The sequence below is a fragment of the Lepus europaeus genome, chromosome 4 (genome assembly GCF_033115175.1).
Source record: "Lepus europaeus isolate LE1 chromosome 4, mLepTim1.pri, whole genome shotgun sequence".
In the NCBI taxonomy this organism is placed as follows: domain Eukaryota; kingdom Metazoa; phylum Chordata; class Mammalia; order Lagomorpha; family Leporidae; genus Lepus; species Lepus europaeus.
In genome coordinates, this window is record NC_084830.1 from 116781867 (window position 1) to 116804149 (window position 22283).

The window sequence follows — 22283 nt, forward strand, 5'->3', positions numbered from 1 at the left end:
ATTAATCGTAGGAAGGCCACACATCTTAGTTTGCCTGAAATGCAACTGGTTTCTGTTTCATATCTGGGCAATAATAAAAATATGTATACTTTCTCCCTCAAAAATGTCCTAGTGTATACAATAAATTATACATTCACCTAGTTTCACAGGATTATATACAAGTAGATGCCAGGCACTCAAATTTTGTTTTGCTGTTTAACAAATGAAGGTATAAAGGTAAACACTTAAACTCTCCCTATGTCTTGTAAAATTATTTATGTTTAAGCAAAGTCACTCATAACAATTTGTTTCTTTTACCATGTGCTGTTCTCAAAACTTCAGTGTAAGAATATTCTAAATATTTAAACACTCAGAACAGTAAGATTTTACAATTAATAATCAAAAGTTGCTTTAGTTATTATGACTATCTCTTTTTTAATCAGTGAAATAAAATTTGTTGATTAGCATTAAATTTTAAATATGGCTAAATTTAGGAGCATTTTACCTTATAATTGTACTTACACTGTTCTTAGAATTTGCCCATATCAGGCAATGGATTTAAATATCTATCTCTTTCTTAAATGGCACTCAAAGAGACAATTCAGTAAGGAAAATAGTTTTTCAGTCACTTGTGGCCTTCTGTCCTACAATATGGCTAACAGTTACATTAAAGTATAAGATATGGTCAAGTCTCAGGCTAAAACTCACCACCATCATTAATGAATCAGCAGATTTCACCAATCATTCCTCATAACTCAACTTACATGCTATTGAGTCACTTATAAAATTACAAAAAGTCACTATCAGTGTACTTATTTTAAGTGATAAGTGGGCAATGCTAGAAGCAAACTTGTATGTGTTGGTGTTTACTCACATTGCAGGTGTTAATAATGAGATGATACATTTTTTCAGAGCTCTAAGAGACTCACTGATATAAAAACTTTCCCATCATCACACTTCCTTCTCCAAACTTGTCCATAGTCTTATTTGACTTGAATTTTCTACCTTGTGACTATATATTAAAAACTAATTTTTAAAAATTGTTCCCAATTGAAAAAAAAAATAGAAAAAGATGTCTCTCTAGTCACTTCTGATTAGCTCTAATCTGACTCTCCAGAAGGAAAGGACATGACATTGGACATCGACTCTCTCTATTCAGAAAGCTGATCCTTAATAGTGCTGAGAAAAAAAGTGATTCTTTTGATCATGTATTTTAATCTTAAATTTTAATTTGTACCATAAAATTTTAATAACTGTCCTCTAGTTTTCAAAGTGAATAAAATTAAGTATTTTTTCCACACTGCATATTACATATGTTAACTTCAGATTCTTTTGTATATGCAAGAGCTTTGAAGACTTCTTATTAAATTAGTAAAAACCACAAGTGAAGGACTGTCAAACTCTTTGTACACTCGTGAGCCCTGGCCACACATCAAAAATAGATTTTTCACTCTGTTTCTCTGCTTTGTTCATAAGCATAATATAATGATATTACCATAATTAATAAACTCCATGATTTGCATAGAATTGTAAATAATCTTATATGTTGCTTTCCCAGGCTCTGTATATTGCAGATAAGTGAATAAAGATTTCAATCAATTGCCTATATAAGTTGAGTACCCCTTATCTGAAATACTGAAAACCACAAGTGTTTGGGTTTTTGGAATTTATTTTATTTTGAAATATTTATATATATATATATCATATATATGCATATATATGATATATATACTATATATATGATATTTTTGAAATATTCATATTTATTTTGAAATATTCATATATATCATATATATGTTATCTTGCGGCTAGAACCCAAGTCTAAATAATATATTAATTTATAAGGGAGTTTCAAAATGTTCATGGAAATTTTGCATTAACTTAAAATTCCATTTCTCCATGAATGTTTTAATTCTCCTCCTATGTTTCTTTATTTTTTTTTTTTAATTTTTATTTGACAGGCAGGGTTAGACAGTGAGAGACAGACAGAGAGAAAGGTCTTCCTTTTTCCGTTGGTACACCCCCCAAGTGGCCGCTATGGCCGGCACATTGCAGCCCACGAGGCACCGATCTGAAGCCAAGAGCCAGGTGCTTCCTCCTGGTCTCCCATGTGGGTGCAGGGCCCAAGGACCTGGGCCATCCTCCACTGAATTCCCGGGCAACAGCAGAGAGCTGGACTGGAAGAGGAGCAACCGGGACAGAATCCGTTGCCCCAACCAGGACTAGAACCCAAGGTGCCAGTGCTGCAGGCAGAAGATTAGCCTAGTGAGCTGCAGCGCTGGCCTCCTCCTAAATTTTTTTTATGTACTCCTTATACAAATAGCCCAAAGGTAATTTTATATAATAACTTTAGGGCACCCACATTTTGATGACACCTTACCATATGAAATCAGATATGAAATTTTTCACTTGTCAGTACTCAAAATATTTTGGAATTGCAGCATTTAAGATTTGGGACTTTTAGATAAGGGCTTTTAACCTCTATTTTCAATGAGGTTAGTGATCAAGTTTTAACACTATAAAAATACAGCAGTCTCCCTTAGCCATGGGAGACACATTTCACATTCAATACACTCAATGGATGTTTGAAACTGTAGATAATACCAAATTCTCTATAAACTATGTTTTCTCTATGTATACATACTTATGATAAAATTTATAAATTAGGCAAAGAGCTTAACAATAACAATAATATAATAGAACAATATGCTATAACAAAAGTTATTTGACACATGAATTATTTACTTCTGAAAGCTTTAATTTAATATTTTTGGATGTCAGTTGATCACAAGTTAAAGATTCTGGAAAGCAAAACCACAGATAAGGTAGAACTTGATTAGGACTTCTGCCAAACTATGTGTCCCTCTCCCTATTATCCTAAACTAAAGTAAAAACAAACAAACAAACAAAATGTGCCAACATGGAAAGTACTTTCTGTGTTACTTTTTGTTTTATGAGAAAATTGGAATTTAAAATTAAGAATACATTTTTAAGACTTCACAGTATGTACATTTTGAGGGTATGTAAGAGAAGATAAGCCAGATTATATAAATTTACATTTCAACCTGGAAAGAAACACTAAAAAAAAAATTACAAATCTTCAATACAATTGGCAAACTTTTTTTTTTCCAAGAAAGTATGTTTTTACTCATTCACTCATTCATGGAAAATATACTAAGTGCCTTTTATATTATGCACTATTATAGGAGATGAAGAAACATAAAATGTTATAAAAACAAAGAGTTTCATCCAGTATCCCACTGTTTACTGGAGTAGTAAAAATAGAATCAAATTGTCACTACAAAAAAAGCACCAGTGGGCGGGTGTTCCGGGACTGACATCCTGATTCAGCAGGTTAAGCCATTGTCTGCACTGCCACCATCCCATATGAGCACCTTCCACTTCTGATCCAGCTCCCTGCTAATGCACCTGAGAAGGCAACGGAAGATGGTCCAATGCCATCCACATGGGAGGCCTGTGTGATGCTTCTGACTCCTAGCTTCAGCCTGGCCCAGCCCTGACCATTGGGGCCATTTAGGGTATGAACAAACAGAAAATAATTGTGTGTATATGTGTGCATGTGTGTGTGTGTCCCTCTACCTCTCTGTAATTCTGCCTTTCAAATAAAATAAATTTTAAAATATATATATTTATATGAGACTCATACATATATTACACACATTGCATATTCAAGCATCTTTCAATAGTTCATTCACTTTAATTGCTGAGTAGTACTCCACTGTGTTGATGTACCATATGGCTTATCAATTCAGCAGGTTAAAAGCATTGTTATTTCCAAATTTTGTTAATTATTCATAAAGTCACTATAGACATTACATAAAAGTTTGATGGCATGCATAAGTTCTTCTTGTCCTTTCCTTAGATAAGGATTTTGGAGTAGAATATACATACATTTTGTAAATATCTTTGTAACCAATTAATTAACTGACAAACTATTTTCCAAAATGTATCATTTTTCATTCAACCATTTCAACAATAAATTCAAATACTCTGTATACTCACTATCACTGGGTTTTGTCAGACTCTATTATTCAAGTCATTTTATTTTCATAGATATGTAGTCTCATGTTGTAGCTTTCATTTGTGACTCCCTAATGATTAGGGGTGTTGAACAATTTTTCCTGTGCCTTTGCCATCCTTATATTTCCTTCAGCAATGTGTCTGTTCCAAACCTCAGTCCATACCTTTAAATAAGCTGCTTTTCTATTTCTGAGTTCTGAGAGTTCTTCACATTTTACTAATGCATGTCCTTTCTTGGATATGTGTTTGCAAAGATTTCTTCCAGTCCATGGTTTTTCATTTTCTTAATAGTGCCTTTCACAGAGCAGAAGTTTTGAATTTTCATGCATTTTTATGAAGTCTCATTTATTATTTTTCTCTCTTTTTATGCTTATTCTCTGAAGTAATACTTAGGAAATGTTTGCCTAAACAAAAATCACAAAAATTTTTCTCTTATATTTTCTTCTAAAAGTTTGGTGGCTTGGGGGTTTGCATTTAAACCTAGGAACCATTTGAGTTACTTTGTGTATAAGATATTATGAGAGTCTGTGTAGCTAGGGTTTTATTTGCATATTGATATTCTGTCATTCTAGAACCATATTTTAAAGACTCTTGCTGTATTGAATTTCCTTTGCAACTTTTAAAAATAAACTGGCCATGTAGATAGAACTATTTTAGGACTCCTTGACATATTCTTTAAAATGTAGTTAGCAAAATGAAAAGAGTTCATTCTGATACTGAACTTCTAAGAAGCAAGGTACCTAAAATGCTCATGGAGAATAAAAAGTCAAATAAATACTTGAGAAAGAGGCTTGATGGACACTGAAGTTATTTAAGTCATATGCTGCCCCAGAAAACAACACAGAGGCATTCCTCTTTGATAAACTGGTGTTTCAAGTATCTGGGCTGCTCACATTATTACAAATATGAGGTTGGATAATTTTTCTGTGAATTTACTGACTTAAGTTGAAGCTGACACATTACCCAAAAAAAAGCAATAGACAGGAGGGTTTGACCCATGATGGGCAGATTCTTTAGGAGCCAGCATGTACCTGACTGACTACCATGGGATAGGTAAAGAACACTTCCTCACAGCTCTGTGCCCCCATCTTTCTAACTATTGTGTTTTAGTTGCTCCTGACTTTAAATACACCTGAGAAGTATCCTAAAGAGCACTCAACCAAAAGAAAGTTTCCAGATGTAAAGCCTATTCTCAAGGGATAGGTTTCTGTAGTTTAAGTGTCTATATCAAATCCTCAGCCAACTTCCATCTGTGTGCCATGTTCTTCTGTGTAGTTGAGGATGTAATTCTTATAAAACCCATCTCCCTCTTTCACAGAAAGTAATTCTCTTTTAATTAGATTGTAATTAAAACTAAATAAGAAAACATGCAGATGAATAACTTCCTAAGTTTTTTCTCACAGAGAATGGATATTTTTTCTTTATTTATCAAACCTAATATAGAGTAAGAAGATTCTTTTGTGCATTTTCATACTAAGCCACTATTGTGTGGGTATACGTGTGTATGAGTGTGAGTATGCATGTATATCTATTCCCCGTAAAAGGCTCTCACACTGAGAACATTTTAATTTTCCATGGTATTGCTATTTTGACCTCTGAGACCTTGCAAAGTAAAGTATTTATGATCCTGGTCTTTTTTATGGTATTGTTTCAATATTTTTGTAACATTTATATTTCTTGCTGATGTTTTTGGCATTAAAAATCACTCAAGCTGTGCTGAAATATAATGGTATTCACTGAACCATACCATGGAAGGATAATTCAGTTCAGTGAGGTTATTCTAGCTCATCATGTACACAAAGGATTGAAAGAAATTGTAGAAGATTCTCAATTCTCTACATAGGCAGTGCTGATCTCTTTTTTTCCTCCTCTAATAACCTGACATGGAAAATCTTTCACTTGAATATAGAAATATCTAGTCTTAAGTCTTTGGAGCAAACCAAAGGAACAATAGAACAGTCCAAGGTATGAGGGAGCAAAATGCTGGTGATCAGTGGCTCTGGATCACTAATTTCCTTTACCTGTGGCACAGACAAAACTGAAACTGAAATAAAAACTGATTTTTCCTTCCTGTTTTCAACATTTCCCCAGGCAAGACCCTAAAATAATGTGGTCTTCAACTTGATTGGATTAATAGGATGTATTATTACATACATAAACCAGGAATGACAATTATACATAATTTTTCCCTAACTCTTGGTATCCTAATATCTGAGTTTGATTGCTATGTTTGTGCCACTTCCTATTTATTTTGTAAATCATGTCCATAAAACAGATAAATTCAGAATCTTTTTGCTCTCATAACACTCATAAACCTGAAAACTACCAGAGGTGTAAACTGTAATATCCAATATTATCTGGCCTTTTGTGTAGTTTCTCTGAACTGACTAACCATTTGATATTTGGTCCAGATTTCACTACTTAAACACCTAAGGGGCAAAATTTAAAAGATTACTGGTCAAAGTACTAATGTTTACATAACTAATGCATGTATACTCATGTCATATATATCTACATATAGATATAGATGTACTTATAGAGGTAGATGTGTATCTTTCGACAAAGATGTTCATATGTTTCCTTCAATTATGCAGGGCAAACATGTTTTGAACTACAAATCACTGGGACCTTACATCAAGTGAGCCCATATGATAGAAGTAATAAACTCCTACTAAAGATTAAACAGACTTTTAAGTAGAAGTAAATACTATTATAATATTCAAAAGCATTAGAGTACTTAAACGTAGGCTCTGGAATCAGACAAGGGTTAAATGGTGCCATTGTTACTAAGCTAATGAGCAACTTGGGGTAAGTCTCTTAATCTTGTTAAAGTTCAATTTTCTCATTCCCACCCCCCACAGTGGAATTCCAGTTCCAAGGCTATAGCACAAATTATAAAGTAACAGTGAGTGAGTCAAAAGAATAGCTTATTTATCCTTCAGATAATACTGAGTGAAACACTCAAATACATCATTTGCATGAGCCAGGTACAGGGTTCATCCTACTATACTGCTGTGATCCTGAACTTGTAACTTAAACACTTTGGTAAAACTTGCTGTTTAATGGGGCAGGCATTTGGCTTGGCAGTCAAAATGCCAATTAAGATGCTCACATTCGGGGCCGGCGCCATGGCTCATTTGGTTAATCCCCTGCCTGCGCTGCCGGCATCCCATATGAGTGCTGGGTTCTAGTCCTGGTTGCTCCTCTTCCAGCCGGGAGGGCAGTGGAGGATGGCCCAAGTGCTTGGGCCCCTGCACCCGCATAAGATACTAGGAGGAGGCACCTGGCTCCTGGCTTCAGATTGGCATAGTTCCGGCCGTAGTAGCCATTCTGTCTCTCTCTTACTGACTAACTCTATCTGTCAAATAATAATAATAAAAAAAAAAGATGCTCACATTGCACAACAAAGTACTTGGGTTCAAGTTCCAGCTTTGGCTCCCATTCCAGCTTCCTGGTAATGTAGACCCTGGGATGCTACAAGTAACAGGGTTCTTGTCACCTATGTAGGAGACCTGGAATGAGTTCATGGCACTTGGCTTTGGCTTCACCCAATTCTGACCAATGCAGACATTCAGGGAATGAACAAGTATATAGGATCTGTCGCTCTATCTCAAATAAATAAAAAAATTAATAAAATTCTGCTTAAGCTCTTGCTTAGTGACCATGTACCAGCAAGTAGGAAAACAAATAAAGGATGAAGAGATGCAGTGTACCACACCATTCTCCATTCTTTCTAGTATTGATGCACATTCACAATGTGACTTTACAGCAACTCTTATAAATAGTTTATTTCCTACCCCTTAAATCCTTGTATTTCATATTTGTTTAACTAACACAATGCAGCAAAAAATATGTACACCAGTTCTGAATCTCAGTCTCAAGATGCTTTGCACTACTCCACTTGCTATCTTGTTACTACAACAGTTACTGTATAAACAAGCCCAGGGTAGCCTTCTGGATGAAAAATGTCAAACTCATTGGCCCTGCCAGTAAGTCTAACAGCTAATACTTGTCCCAGCTAGTGTTACAGCTAATTCTGTAAGGATTCATAAGTATACCACAGCCCAAATTTCCAACCTACTTAATTGTGAGTGAACATAAATTTTTACTTTAGCTCACTAAATTTGAGGGGGAGAGGTAGTTTGTTGGGCAACTAGTAACTAAAAAAAGTAAAAACTAACTAGTTGGGCAGCTAGTAACTAAAAGGACTGAAAGTAACTAAAAGCAGTTTTCTACAATCTACACATACTATGTTTACTCTTGAGCCATTTTCAAGAATTTAGTAATAAGAGCTTACTAACATCAAGAAAAGCTGGGAGATGTAGTATTTCACTGGTAAGTCATGTGTCTAGCAACTGTTAGGTTCCTATGATTAAAGAGTGGCATCCAATGTATATAAGCATAAAACCATGGAACTAAGTGAAGCTACAAATAGGGCTGTAAAGATAAAGTATCCAGAAAGTGGGTTAAAGGTAGAAGATGCAGGAAAGTTTTTTGCTTTCCTTGATGATTAAACCAAGAGGAGTTACTGATTTTATCCAAATTCATTGTGTTCCAAGAAAAGCAGGATTAAACAGTGGAATTTTTACTCAGTATAGCCCAGCTTATCTCATCTCCTAGGATACAAGTATGCATCCTGACTAAGCTACTTTCTAGTACCCAAGGAGAGTTAGTTGTTCCTGTTAATGCATCTTGGTGAGTTGTAGCTTCCTTTATGTCATTTTGTACTGGACTTGTATTTTCCCAGCTTACCACTTAATATTTCATTAAATGTGAAATCTATTGTATATTTACTGCTTGGGGACACCTGCAACCTAGTAATAGCAGAACTGACAACATCCGTAAAAGGAGTTAGGGAAGCATCTGTGTCTTTTTTAAGAATAGCCTTTATTTCAACAATATTTTGCCTTCTGGATAATAGCGGTTTGGTATGAGAGTTAAAAAAGGAAGAAAAAATAACTAAGCTGATTTACCTTTTAGATTTCTACCAGGAGATACTGGTAACAGAACATTTCCTTAGCTTTAGCTTAACTGTGAAAACATCCAGTTGTTGATCATTCAACAAATGTTTCCCTGTATAGAAAAAGATGGAAGGAAGGAAGGAAGGAAGGAAGGAAGGAAGGAAGGAAGGAAGGAAGGAAGGAAGGAAGGAAGAAAGGGCATCTATAGAAGGAAAGTTCCACCTCTGCATCTCTGCCACCTCTACATCTTTGGCTGGCTGTGAGCATTAATGTGAGATGGCAGTAAAAATGGCCTTGGCTCCATGGTTAGGACCCAGAAAGGGCTCAGTAAATGTTTCCCATATTTAAATTCAGAATTGGAGGGGCTGGCACTGTGGTGTAGCAGGTTAAAGCCCCAGCCTGCAGTGCCAGCATCCCATATGGGCGCTGGTTCAAGACCTGGATGCTCCACTTCCCATCCAGCTCTCTGCTATGGCATGGGAAAGCAGAAAAGATGGCCCAAGTCCTTGGGCCCCTGCACCTGTGTGGGAGACCTGGAAGAAGTTCTTGGCTCCTGGCTTTGGGTCAGTGCAGCTCCAGCTGTGGCAGACGATTACAGAGTGGACCAGCAGATTGAAGACCTCTCTCCCTCTCTCTCTCCTTCTCTCTATATGTAACTCTGACTTTCAAAATAAATAAATAAATCTTTAACAATCTTTCAACAATCTGACCCTTTTCCCAAACTAAATTCAAGAACCGTATTGGAAGAAGACCAAAACTGGAAGAGAACTCAAAGAAGAACAAAGAACACTCTGCACTTATGTACTGAAACCAACTCTGTGTCTAATAGAAAAGATTAGATACAGTCTGTTGTATGAAGTTAGAGGACAGGACTCAAGGAAGTCCTTTCAATTCTGTTACCTATCACTATTTAAAAATAGAGAATGTCACTGGACACCTGTCAAAAATTAGAATGGGAAATATTCTTTTCTTTTCCGTTTTAGGTTTTTTTTTCCCCCTACAATGGGAGAGGTACCAGGAGCGTCATTTAATTTTTTTTTTAAAAAAGATTTATTTATTTATTTCAAAACTAGAGTTATAGAGAAGGAATGATGGAAAAGGAGATGTTCTACCCACTGGTTCACTCCCTAAATAGCCACAACAGCCAGGTCTAGGTTAAGCTGAAGCCAGGAGATTCTCCCAGGTCTCTCACATGAGTGGCATGGCTCAAGCATTTGAGCCATCTTCTGCTGCTTTCCCAGACATATTAGCCAAGAGCTGGATGGGAAGTATAACAACTGGGACATGACATGATGCCTATATGGGATGCTGGTGTTGCAGGCAGCAGCTTAATCTGCTGTGCCACAATTCTGGCCCTTTCATTTAAATAATTTAAATAGGTGGTGTGTAGTAAATATCTTAGCATTGAGGAGGGAGGGGAAAAAACAAACATCCATTTCTAGGATCTAGTTTACATATCTCTGTCTCTAATTTTAATGCAAAATGAATGAAAGACAAGACAAAATTGGGAGATGGGCTATGAAAGAAATGTCAGGAAAGTTGTTGAAAGTTTCATGGTTGTATATATCCCCAATATTAAAACAAACAAAAAAAAAGGTCATCATTTATTCACCTCTTAAGTAATATCTTAATGGCAACTGCAGGAAAAAAAGCAGTTCTTAAAAGAGTCTTAGCCGTGAACACATTTGCCTACATTTTGAAACTTGCTGTTTTTACTTATCTTCCCAGAACATTGGATGGCCTCACACTTGGTAAATAGTTTTTGCTGTTGAAATCTGTGTGAATCAACTCTCTCTCTCCTTCTAGATTTGCTGCTAATTCAGAATTTGCTGTTACAAGTCAAATTTTCAAACAACCTAAAAAGGTATAACTGAGGGAACCTGGTTGAAAGAAACATTAAATAATCAATAAATAAAGTGACACATGCACAAAAGAACAAGACAGCAGTGAGATGCAGGGCTGGTGTGGGCCACCTTGTGAGTGGCAGTATTTACAGAACATGCCCAGTTGATACACAAAGAAAGCTCAAGGTCAACAACAACTAGAATAAACATAAGAAAGAAGCCTCTGTCAGGAGTCAGGTATGGGTAAGGCCTGAAAGTTCAAGTAGGGTGTTCAAGGTGAGCCAGAGAAAAGAAAGGAGACTCCAAAGAAGAGACTTCAAAACCGAAGGAATGTGGCCTGCATAATGCATATGGCAGTACCTTTAGAAACATCTTTTTTATTCAACATTATGAACAAACAGGTGCTGAGATAACCCAGAGTTGCTATTTTAAAATATGAAAAAAAGGGGGGGGGGGCCGGCGCAGTGGCTCACTTGGTTAATCCTATGCCTGCGGCGCTGGCATCCCTTATGGGTGCCAGACTCTAGTCCCAGTTGCCCCTCTTCCAGTCCAGCTCTCTGCTGTGGCCCGGGAGGGCAATGGAGGATGGCCCAAGTCCTTGGGCCCCTACACCCACATGGGAGACCAGGAAGAAGCACCTGGCTCCTGGCTTTGGATCAGTGCAGTGCTGGCCATTGCAGCCATTTGGGGAGTGAACCAACAGAAGGTAAACCTTTCTCTCTCTCTCTCTCTCTCTCTCTCTCTCTCTCTCTCTCTCTCTCTCTGTCTATAGCTCTACCTGTCAAATATATATATATATATATATATATATATATATATATATATATATAAAGGGATAGTAATAGAAGGGATAGTAATGTAGAAGGAATCCAATCAGATATGGAAGAGCTTTGTCAGCATTTCCAGAGAACTAATTTCTCAGTGTAATAAACACAAAACGAAACCAAAAAATGTGAAAAGGGTCTCTGTCACAAGTGGTTGAAGAGGTTTTATTACTGCCCAGAACATTCAGCACTAACGTGCTTTGAGAGACTGCATAAGGGAGATGTGTGGCACACCCCTATTTTCTGTTCCTCCCTTATCATTCCTCATTGAATCTTTGGAGAACAAGATGCTTCTTCCACTGGGATTTTCTACCAGAGTGTTCAGGTTATAATGCCCATCTCCCAAACTAGTGACATGTGACACACACCCTGGTCAATCAGGTTCTCTCTCTTAAAAATGTATTGCTTTGTATCAGACACAAAGACAAAGATATGTATCAGGACACATGTGTCCCTTATCAGAGTGCCTTGGTTGAAGTCCTGACTCTACTTCCACTTCCACTTTCCTTCTAATGAAGATTCTAGAAAGCTGCAGATGATGGTTCCTGCCACCTATTTAGAAACCACAAATAGAAATGGTGGATTCTGGCTTCTGAATTGTCCAAGCCTGGTTTTCGCAGGCATTTGGGGAGTGAACTAGGTGACAGAAACTTGTGCATGGTCTGTGTCTGTCTCTCTGTCTGTCTGTCTCTCTCTCTCTCTCTCTCTCTCTTTCTCTGGTTTACAAATAAATAAAAAATAATTTTTTGTAAAATTGTAAACATAAGTCATAGATTACAAACATTACTCCTCTATCTAAGCCCTCTGCCAAGCAACTACACAGTGTCTTCAGGCTCTTGCCCATGTCAATGGCTTAGACCAATAGAATGATATGCAAATGATGGCTTGTCAGTTTTAAGTCTGGGCCTCAGAAGGTCTTACATGTTCCTGAATGCTTTCTTTTGCTTCCCCCACCAGTATGTGAACACACCACAGAGATCCTCATAAGTATAAGAGATGAAAAGATGGGGAAAAGGCACATCATCCTAGCTAACAGCCAGATGTGTAAGCCCATCAAGATCCAGTAAGCTGAGAGTCAGATATGGGAGCCACCAAGATCAGGTAAGTTACCTCACTGACTCTAAATTATCACAGACACATGAGCAATGAACTTATTTTGCATGCTCTTGAAGGTTTCTGATGGTTCCTCAGGCAGCATCATTGAGGAATAGGTGGCTAATATACACGGTGAGGTTCTTAGGTGAAACCTTAGGATCTCTGTAAGTTAGAAAAACTTTTTAAAAGAACAATGGTGTGCAAACTGTTGATATCTTTACTTAGTATATACTAAATTGATCTTCTGTATATAAAGATAATCGAAAATGAATATTGATGTGAATGGGATGGGAGAGGGAGTGGGAGATGGGATGATTGCGGGTGGAAGGGAGGGTAAGGGGGAAAAAAACTGCTATAATCCAAAAGTTGTACTTCGGAAATTTATATTTATTAAATAAAAAAAGCACAATAGGACTAAAACAATCATTTTTATGGATCTAATCTGTAGCACAAGCCACTATTTGTGATTTCTGTTTTAGATTAATCTTATCTTACAATTATGAAAAGATACTCAAATGATTATCTATCTTTTTCAAAGCCAACTAACTGAACCTCAGAGTTCTGGTTCACATAATTTGGTCATTAAAACAAATGAGTATCCTCGTTTGTGTGTATGAATAGTTCCAACTCACTGAGCCTTCCCCAGCCCCCATTGTGTTTGCTATTTGGTTTTTGTCCAGAGCCTATGTCCACTCGCAGAAAGTGCAGCCTGCTTCTCTACCAGCCTCATCTCAGCTCTGTCAACTACCAGCTTTTGACAAGGAGATTTGAAGTCTACTTTTCTCCATTAAGGTAATACTTATAAAGAATGTGCTCTAGGCTCTGTTTGTTATTTTACCATTAAACTGACACCAAAAAAATGAATAATGATGGTTCTACTTTAAAAATGAATGATTTCTTACAGTGTTGACTAAGGCAAGAGTTCCACGAAATCTGGGTAATGTTGATCTTGGCCAAATAAAAAGTATCTGGAATAAAACCAGACAGGCAAATTCTAATAGGGAATATGTCCATTCATTTAGAAAATAATAGCTTCTCTTTCACAGGACTACTGAAGGAGAATCCATATTGAAAGTTGTGATTATTGTTTTCGTCGGGATTCATAAAGAGCCTGAACAGCTGTACACTTTATTAGATCTAATCTAAATACCTGCTCCTTGTTTTCTGTACTGGGAGATATTTATGTTATCAATTCAAGTTTATAGTAACCATCAGGAAGAATACTCCCTGTAGCTCTGCTGACTCAAAATAATGACTTGTAAGAGAGCTCTAATGACAGAACAAGGGGCAATTACAGACACAGCATGGGACTTGGAATAACTGTGTGATGTATTTTGTGCACTTGATTGACCTCGTGTTCAAGTTCCTTTGTGCCCCACTGTTGTAGATATAGTCTATGCCTCAGGGTATATGCCTTGTTAATTTCAATATGAGAAGACAGAATGAATTAGATCAAATGGCTCAAACAAAAAGACAATGTTGCACAACGCTTGGCAGAAATGTGATGACACATTGGGGTCTACTAGAAGGAACCATCAGATATCTTTCAGGGAAGAATGAAAAGTTAGAATAATCAATATGAAGTGTTAATTCAGTTCAACTCTTAGAATAACTAAAACAATGTACATCTTGTTGTGTCTTTACATAATTGTGTTGGCTGTGGGAAGGATTTAGAATTCATTGTAAAATGAGAGGATAAGAAAATGCAGAAAGAATAGGAACTGACTGCGAAATAAGGTTACTGTGAGTTGTACATAGATTGCATTGCTTTAGAGTAAAACCATTTGGCAACATCCTCTGTACATGTCACTTTGAAATGCACTCCTGCTGTGCTGTAATTCACTTCAATGAGAAAAAGGAGGGAAAAGTCTTTTCTGACAAGTTATCCACAATCCCAATGCCACACGTGATTACTTAAAGTGTATGGGAGAGTAATAGAAAAGGAATGTAACAGAAAAACTGCTCTTTAGTTTCTTAAATCAATGTTAGTGTTTACCAAAAACAAAACAAAAAATGAAATTCTCTTGTTTTCTTGTATACAAAATTATAGACGAAGTTCAAATATATAACAATATTGCAGACTGCCTTGAAAATAACACAGAATAAGAGGCACTTACGCAATTTCTCAGAGATATAGCTTTGAATCTAAACTGGATGAAAATAGGTGTTACAGAGTAGCTGTTTCATCAGTCTTGGTTTGCTCACAGAACCATCTGGTCAACTCCGCCTACATTTCCAAAGTGATTGCTAAGAAAAGCCCAGGTAAAAATTCTAAGTCAATATTTTTTAAAATCATACTGGGAACCACATTTTTGCTCTTATATTGTTAGCCATATAATCTTTGAAAAAGTGTGCAACTAATATGTTATATTGCACATATGTAAGTTTTCACTTTTCACTTTAATTGTGGTTTTAAGAAGTATTGTGGAGAGTAAACCAGTGGATGGAAGATCAATCTCTCTCCTCTGTGATTCTCTTCCCTCTCCTTCCACTATCTATTTTATTTTCTTTTCCACTTTGTTTTTCAAATAAAATATATCTTAAAAAAAATAAGTGTTCACACTATTTTCCTGTGGCTGCTGTAACACATGGTCACAAACTTGGTGGCTTAAAACTAAAGGCATTTCTTCTTTCCTAGCTCCTGAGGCCAGAAGTTCAAAAACAAAGCATCAGCAGGGTGATGCTCTCTCCAAAGCTTCTAGGGAGTGACCCCTTTCTTGCTTCTTTCAGTTTCTGGTGGCCTCAGACAGTTCTTGCAGTCCCCTGACTCCAAACTCTGTCACCATCCAAATAGCATTTCCTTATTTTAAGTCCTGTATAAAGATACTTGTCATTGGGGTTTAGGCCTCAGTTAATAAAGAATTATCTCATCTGGAGATCCTTAACTTAGTTAGGTCTACAAAACTCTTTTCCCAAATATGGTCACATTTGCTGATAGCATTGTTAGGACACTGAATTTTTGTGGCAGGATGGTAGTCACCATCCAACCCATAATTACACTACAAATTATTGTTTAAGTCATGGGAAATGAGTAAAGCATTGTGTAGTACCTGAAGCACCATTTCAAGGAATCAACCTTGAAAATTTGCACTTCAATTTCAAAGGCATGTTATTAAATATATTGCTAATGTTTCAACTTCAAACTGATTTTAAAAACCTGAGCTTAAGAAAAAACAACAGATAGAAGACATCAGGGTATACTTTATTGACTACCCAGAGCACCAGTCCACTTAAAGCATTTGAAACTATTGAAAAAGTCATTTTCAAAATCCTGATACTTCAGATACTAAACTGTATCTCTACACACATGCACACACATACACACACACTTTAAAAAAAAAAAACCTTATTTTCATCTGGCTTTCACTGGAGCCATCCTTACACCAGTTACAATGTGAATTACAATTCAGATTTCTGCCCTACAAGTCTGAAGGTAAATCAGCAGGGAATAGAAGCAGGAAACACTGCAATATAGACAAGCATGGTGATATGTGTCAAACCAACAAAGAGAACATCCTGTGAATGTTATTGAATCCTTTTTCATGATGCATCCAGATAAACAGTTGAATCAAAAATAGTGGTATAGAAAAACAGAGATTGGTGGTTCCAAATGGTGGAGTAGGGAGGGTGCTTACTGGTCTAGTCTAGGAGAAGATAGTTTAAAAAAAGTGGAGATAGTGTAGTCTCTGGGAAGAGTTAGGGAAAAAACAGCAGAGGAAACTCTACCGAAATTAGAGGGACACGGTAGACCTATGTGGAGGGCATGGGCACCCACAGCTCGGGACTCCAACAACAGAGCCTACACACCATCACTGGAAAGTGAGGTGAGATGAGACTGCATTTAGCCCGGGGCCACTGGCAAAAAAGCAGCAGGAAGAAGCCTGGTAGGGGAAAGTGTATCAGCCAAACTAGAGGAGAGGAAAAAAAAAAAAGGAAGGAAGGTACTGACAGGTTTCTCTCTCTCTCTCTCTCTCCAGTTCCCTCACAAAGGCATACAAGCCAGTATAGTGGGCACCATTTTTGACATACAGAACAGCTGCACCAGCTCATGTCTGCAGCTGGCAATCAGCCAAGACTCCTGACCTCTGGTGGGGAGAAATAACAGGGGACTAGGAGGTTGTGACTTTGTGAACCTTCTGAACTGGGACAGTGGGGGAAAAAAAAAACTGAGAGTGTGTGAGAGAACTCATGGTGTGGCTGGGAGGTTGAGCAGTCTCAGTGGGAGATACCACAAGCTCGGCAGTCCTGGTTACCTGGTGAAAGACACTTCTGGGGAATCAGAACTTATACTGAGGACTGCACAGATCCTCTGTGTGGTCCTGGGAACAGAGAGATGAATATTATACCCACTGGGGCTAGCGCTCAGGCACTGGTCTCCATCAAGGAGAAGAACTCAACTGAGCAGGATATATTTCCCTTCTGATTAAAAAAAAAAAGAGAGAGAAGATTTACAATGTTAAACCTGGGTGTGTCACCTTAGGTACACCCTTAACGCTGGGGGTAATGAACAGAGCTCTCTGGCCACACCCACTACTGAAAGCAGACAGTCCACTTATCTACAGAGTCATAATACAACAATAAATATTGTCACAGCGGGGGAAGAAAAAAAAAGATACCAATGGGTATCCCACAAATGCCAAACAACAAAGCAACAATCCAAGAAACAAGAATAAGGAATACAACATGATGCTCCCAAAAGAACACAACATTTCAATATTAGATTATGAAGATGATGAGATAGAAGAAATATAAGAAATGGAACTCAAAAAATTGATGATAAGATTACACAGAAGTAATCAAAAGCAAATGTATGAACTACTGAAATCCAAGCAGGACATGAAAGAAAATCTCTCTCATGAAAGTGAAATCTTAAGGAGGAATCAAAATGAAATGAAAAATTCAATAGAACATGAAATTGAGATATTGAATGGAAATCAAAATGAAATGAAGAATTCAATAGAATAAAAAATGTAGTTAAGAGCCTTAAAAACAGAATCAGCCCTCAAGGCATTCGGATCTGGCGGAAGAGCCCATGAGAGTATAGCAGGCATGGAAAGCCAAGATATCATGGAAAAAAAAAAAAAAGACCTAAATGAATGATCTCTGTGAGTGAGATCCCAGTGGAAAGAACGGGGCCATCAAAGAAGGAGGTACCCTTCTCCGAAGGGAGGAGAGAACTTCCACTTTGACTATGACCCTATCGGAATAAGATCAAAGTCAGCGAACTCTAAAGGCTTCCATACCCCTGGCAACTCATGACTAGAGCCTAGGGAGATTACTGACGCCATGAACAGGAGTATCAAATTGTTAAATCAGCAACAGGAGTCACTGTGTACTTACACCCCATGTGGGATCTGTCCCTAATGTGTCGTCTAAAGCGAAGTGATGCTATAACTAGTACTGAAACAGTATTTTTATACTTTGCGTTTCTGTGTGGGCATAAACTGATGAGGTCTTTACTAATTATATACTGAAGTGATCTTCTGTATATAAAGAGAATTGGAAATGAAAAAAAAAAAAACAACCTGGTATTAAAATGGAAATGGCATAGAAAATTAATTAATTTGAAAAAAAATTATGTAGGATCTCTGTCTTTAATGTGCTGTACATTGCTATTTAATGCTATAATTAGTAATCCAATGGTAGTTTTTTCACTTTATGTTGCTATATGGGCAAAATGTTGAAATCTTTACCTAATATATACTAAACTGATCTTCTGTATACAAAGAGAATTGAAAATGAATCTTTACATGAATGGAAGGGGAAAGGGAGCGGGAAAGGGGAGGGTTGCGGGCGGGAGGGAAGTTATGGGAGGGGGGAAGCCATTGTAACCCATAAGCTATACTTTGGAAATTTATATTCATTAAATAAAAGTTTAATAAAAAAAAAAACAGAATCAGTGAGACAGAAGAGAGAATATCGGACTTAGAAGACAGAGCACAGGAAAGTATACAGTCAAACCAAAGAAAAGAAGAGGAAATTAGAAATCTAAAAAATATTGTTGGGAATCTACAGGATACTATAAAAAAAAAAAAAAGATTTGAATTCTAGGAGTTCCTAAAGGCATAGTGAGAGAAAAAGGATTAGAAGGCCTTTTTAGTGAGATACTAGTAGAAAACTTCCTGGGTTTGGAGAAGGAAAGAGACATCCAAGAACAGGAAGTACATACAACCCCCAGTAAATAAGACAAAAAGAGATCCTCACCATGACACATTGTAATTAAACTCACCACAGTGAATCATAAAGAAAAGATTCTAAAATGTACAAGAGAGAAATGTCAGATTACTCTCAGAAGACCTCCAATTAGGCTCACAGAAGACTTCTCATCGGAAACCCTACAGGCTAGAAGGGAATGGCTATTGCGCAGCGGGTTGAAGCCCTGGCCTGAAGTGCCAGCATCCCATATGGGTGCTGGTTTTAGTCCAGGCTGCTTCTCCTCGGATCCAGCTCTCTGCTATGGCCTGAGATAGCAGTAGGAGGTGGCCCAAGTCCTTGGGCCCCTGCACCCATGTGGGAGACCTGGAGCAAGCTCCTGGATCCTAGCTTCAGATCAGTGCAGCTCTGGCTGTTGTAGCTATCTAGAATGTGAACCAGCAAATGGAAGACCTCTCTCTCTGTCTCTACCTCTCTGTAACTCTGTCTTTCAAATAAATAAAATAAATCTTTTAAAAAAATTAAATAAAACAGAAACTGTTTAAACAGACAAAAAATGGCACTATATACTAATTAAGGGATCAATACAGCAGGAAAATGTAACTATTATAAATGTATGTGCACCTAATAACAGGGCATATGGCTATTTAAAAGATATGTTAAGGAACTTAAAGGGAGACTTAGACTCCAATACAATAGTATTGGGGGACTTCAATACTCCACTTTAACCAATGGAAAGATCAACCAGACAGAAAATCAACAAGGAAACAGCAGATTTAATGGACCCTATAGACCAAATGGATCTAACAGATATCTACAGAACTTTTCATCCTACACAAAAAGAATACACATTCTTCCCAGCAGTACATGGAACCTACTCTAAGACTGACCACATACTAGGCCATAAATCAAGTCTCAGCAAATTTAACAGAATTGAAATCATACCATGCATCTTCTCAGACAACCATGGAATGAAGCTGGAAATTAGCAACTCAGGAATCTCTAGAGTATATGCAAACACGTGGAGACTAAACAACATGCTCCTGAACGAACAGTGGGTCATAGAAGAAATTTAAAAAGAAATCAAAAACTTTCTGGAAGTAAATGAAGATACCAACACAATCTATCAAAACTTATGGGATACAGCAAAAGCATTGTTGAGAAGAAAGTTTATAGCAATAGGTGCCTACCTCAAGAAATTAGAAAGGCACCAAATAAATGAGCTATCAATGAATCTCAAGGATCTAGAAAATCTACAGTAAACCAAACCCAAAATTAGTAGGAGAAAGAATTAATAAAATTTATAAAAGAAAACAACAAAATTGAATCCAAAATAAAAAAACATTACAAAAGATCAGCAAAGCGGAGAGCTGGTTTTTTGAAAAAATAAACAAAATTGACATACCATTGGCCTGACTAACCAAAAACAGGAGAGAGAAGACCCAAATCAATAAAATTAGAGAAGAAAAAGGGAATGCAACAGCAGACACCACAGAAATAAAGTCATCAGAAATTACCACAAAGATCTGTATGCCAACAAACTGGGAAATCTAGCAGAAATGGATAGATTCTGGGAGGCATGCAACCTACCTAAATTGAACCATGAAGACACAGAAAACCTAAACAGATGCATAACTGAGTCAGAAATTGAAACAGTAATAAAGGCCCTCCCAACAAAGAAAAGCCCAGGACCAGATGCATTCAAAGCTGAATTCTACCAGACATTTAAAGAACTAACTTCAATACTTAAACTATTCAAAACAACTGAAAGAGAGGGAATCCTCCCAAATTCTTTATATGAAGCCAGCATCACCTTAATTCCTAAACCTGAAAAAGATGCAGCAGAGAAAGAGAATTACAGACCAGTTTCCCTGATGAACATAGACACAAAAATCCTCAATAAAATTCTAGCCAATAGAATCCAACAACACATCAGAAAGATTTGCAAATAGATCAATGTGATACACCACATTAACAAATTGCAGAAGAAAAACCATATGATTATCTCAATAGATGCAGAGAAAGCATTCGATGAAATACAACATCCTTTCATGATAAAAACTCTACATAAGTTGGGTATAGAAGGAACATTCCTCAATACAATCAAAACAATTTATGACAAACCCACGGACAACCTCCTATTGAATGAGGAAAAGTTGGAAGCATTTCCACTGAGGTCTGGTACCAGACAGGGATGCCCACTCTCACCACTGCTATTCAGTATAGTTTTAGCCAGAGCCATAGGGCAAGAAAAGGGAATCAAAGGGATAGAAAATGGGAAAGAAGAAGTCAAACTAGCCCTCTTTGCAGATGATATTATTCTTTATTTAGGGGATCCAAAGAACTCTACTAAGAGACTATTGGAACTCATGAAAGATTTTGGTAAAGTAGCAGGATATAAAATCAGTACACATAAATCAATAGCCTTTGTATAAACAGGCAATGCCAAACAAAGAACTTCTAATATCAACTCCATTCACTATAGCTACAAAAAATCAAATACCTTGGAATAAACTTAACAAAGGATGTCAAAGATCTCTACAATGAGAATTACAAAACTTTAAAGAAAGAAATAGAAGACAATACCAAAAAATGGAACAATCTTCCATGCTCATAGATTGGAAGAATCAATATCATCAAAATGTCCATTCTCCCAAAAGCAATTTATAGATTCAATGAGATATCAATCAAAATACCAGACATTCTTCTCAGATCTGGAAAAAATGATGCTGAAATTCATATGGAGACACAGGAGACCTCAAATAATTAAAGCAATCTTGTACAACAAAAACAGAGCCAGAGGCATCACAGTACCAGATTTCAAGACATACTACAGGGTAGTTATAATCAAAACAGCATGGTATTAGTACAAAAACAGATAGATAGACCAATGGAACAGAGTAGAAACACCAGAAATCAATCCAAACATCTATAACCAACTTATATTTGATGAAGGAGTTAAAACCAATTTTGGAGCAAAGAGAGTCTATTCAACAAATGGTGCTGGGAAACCTGGATTTCTACATGTGGAAGAATAATCAAGATCCCTACTTTACACCTTACACAAAAATAAACTCAACATGGATTAAAGATTTAAATCTATGTCCCAACACCATCAAATTATTAGAGAATATCTGAGAAACTCTGCAAGATACTGGCACAGGCAAAGACTTCTTGGAAAAGACCCCAGAGGCACAGGCAGCCAAAGCCAAAATTAACAATTGGGATTACATCAAATTGAGAAGTTTCTGTACTGCCAAAGAAACAGTCAGGAAAGTGAAGAGGCAACCAACAGAATGGGAGAAAATATTTGCAAATTATGCAACTGATAAAGGATTAATAACCAGAATCTACAAAGAGATCAAGAAACTCCACCACAACAAAAC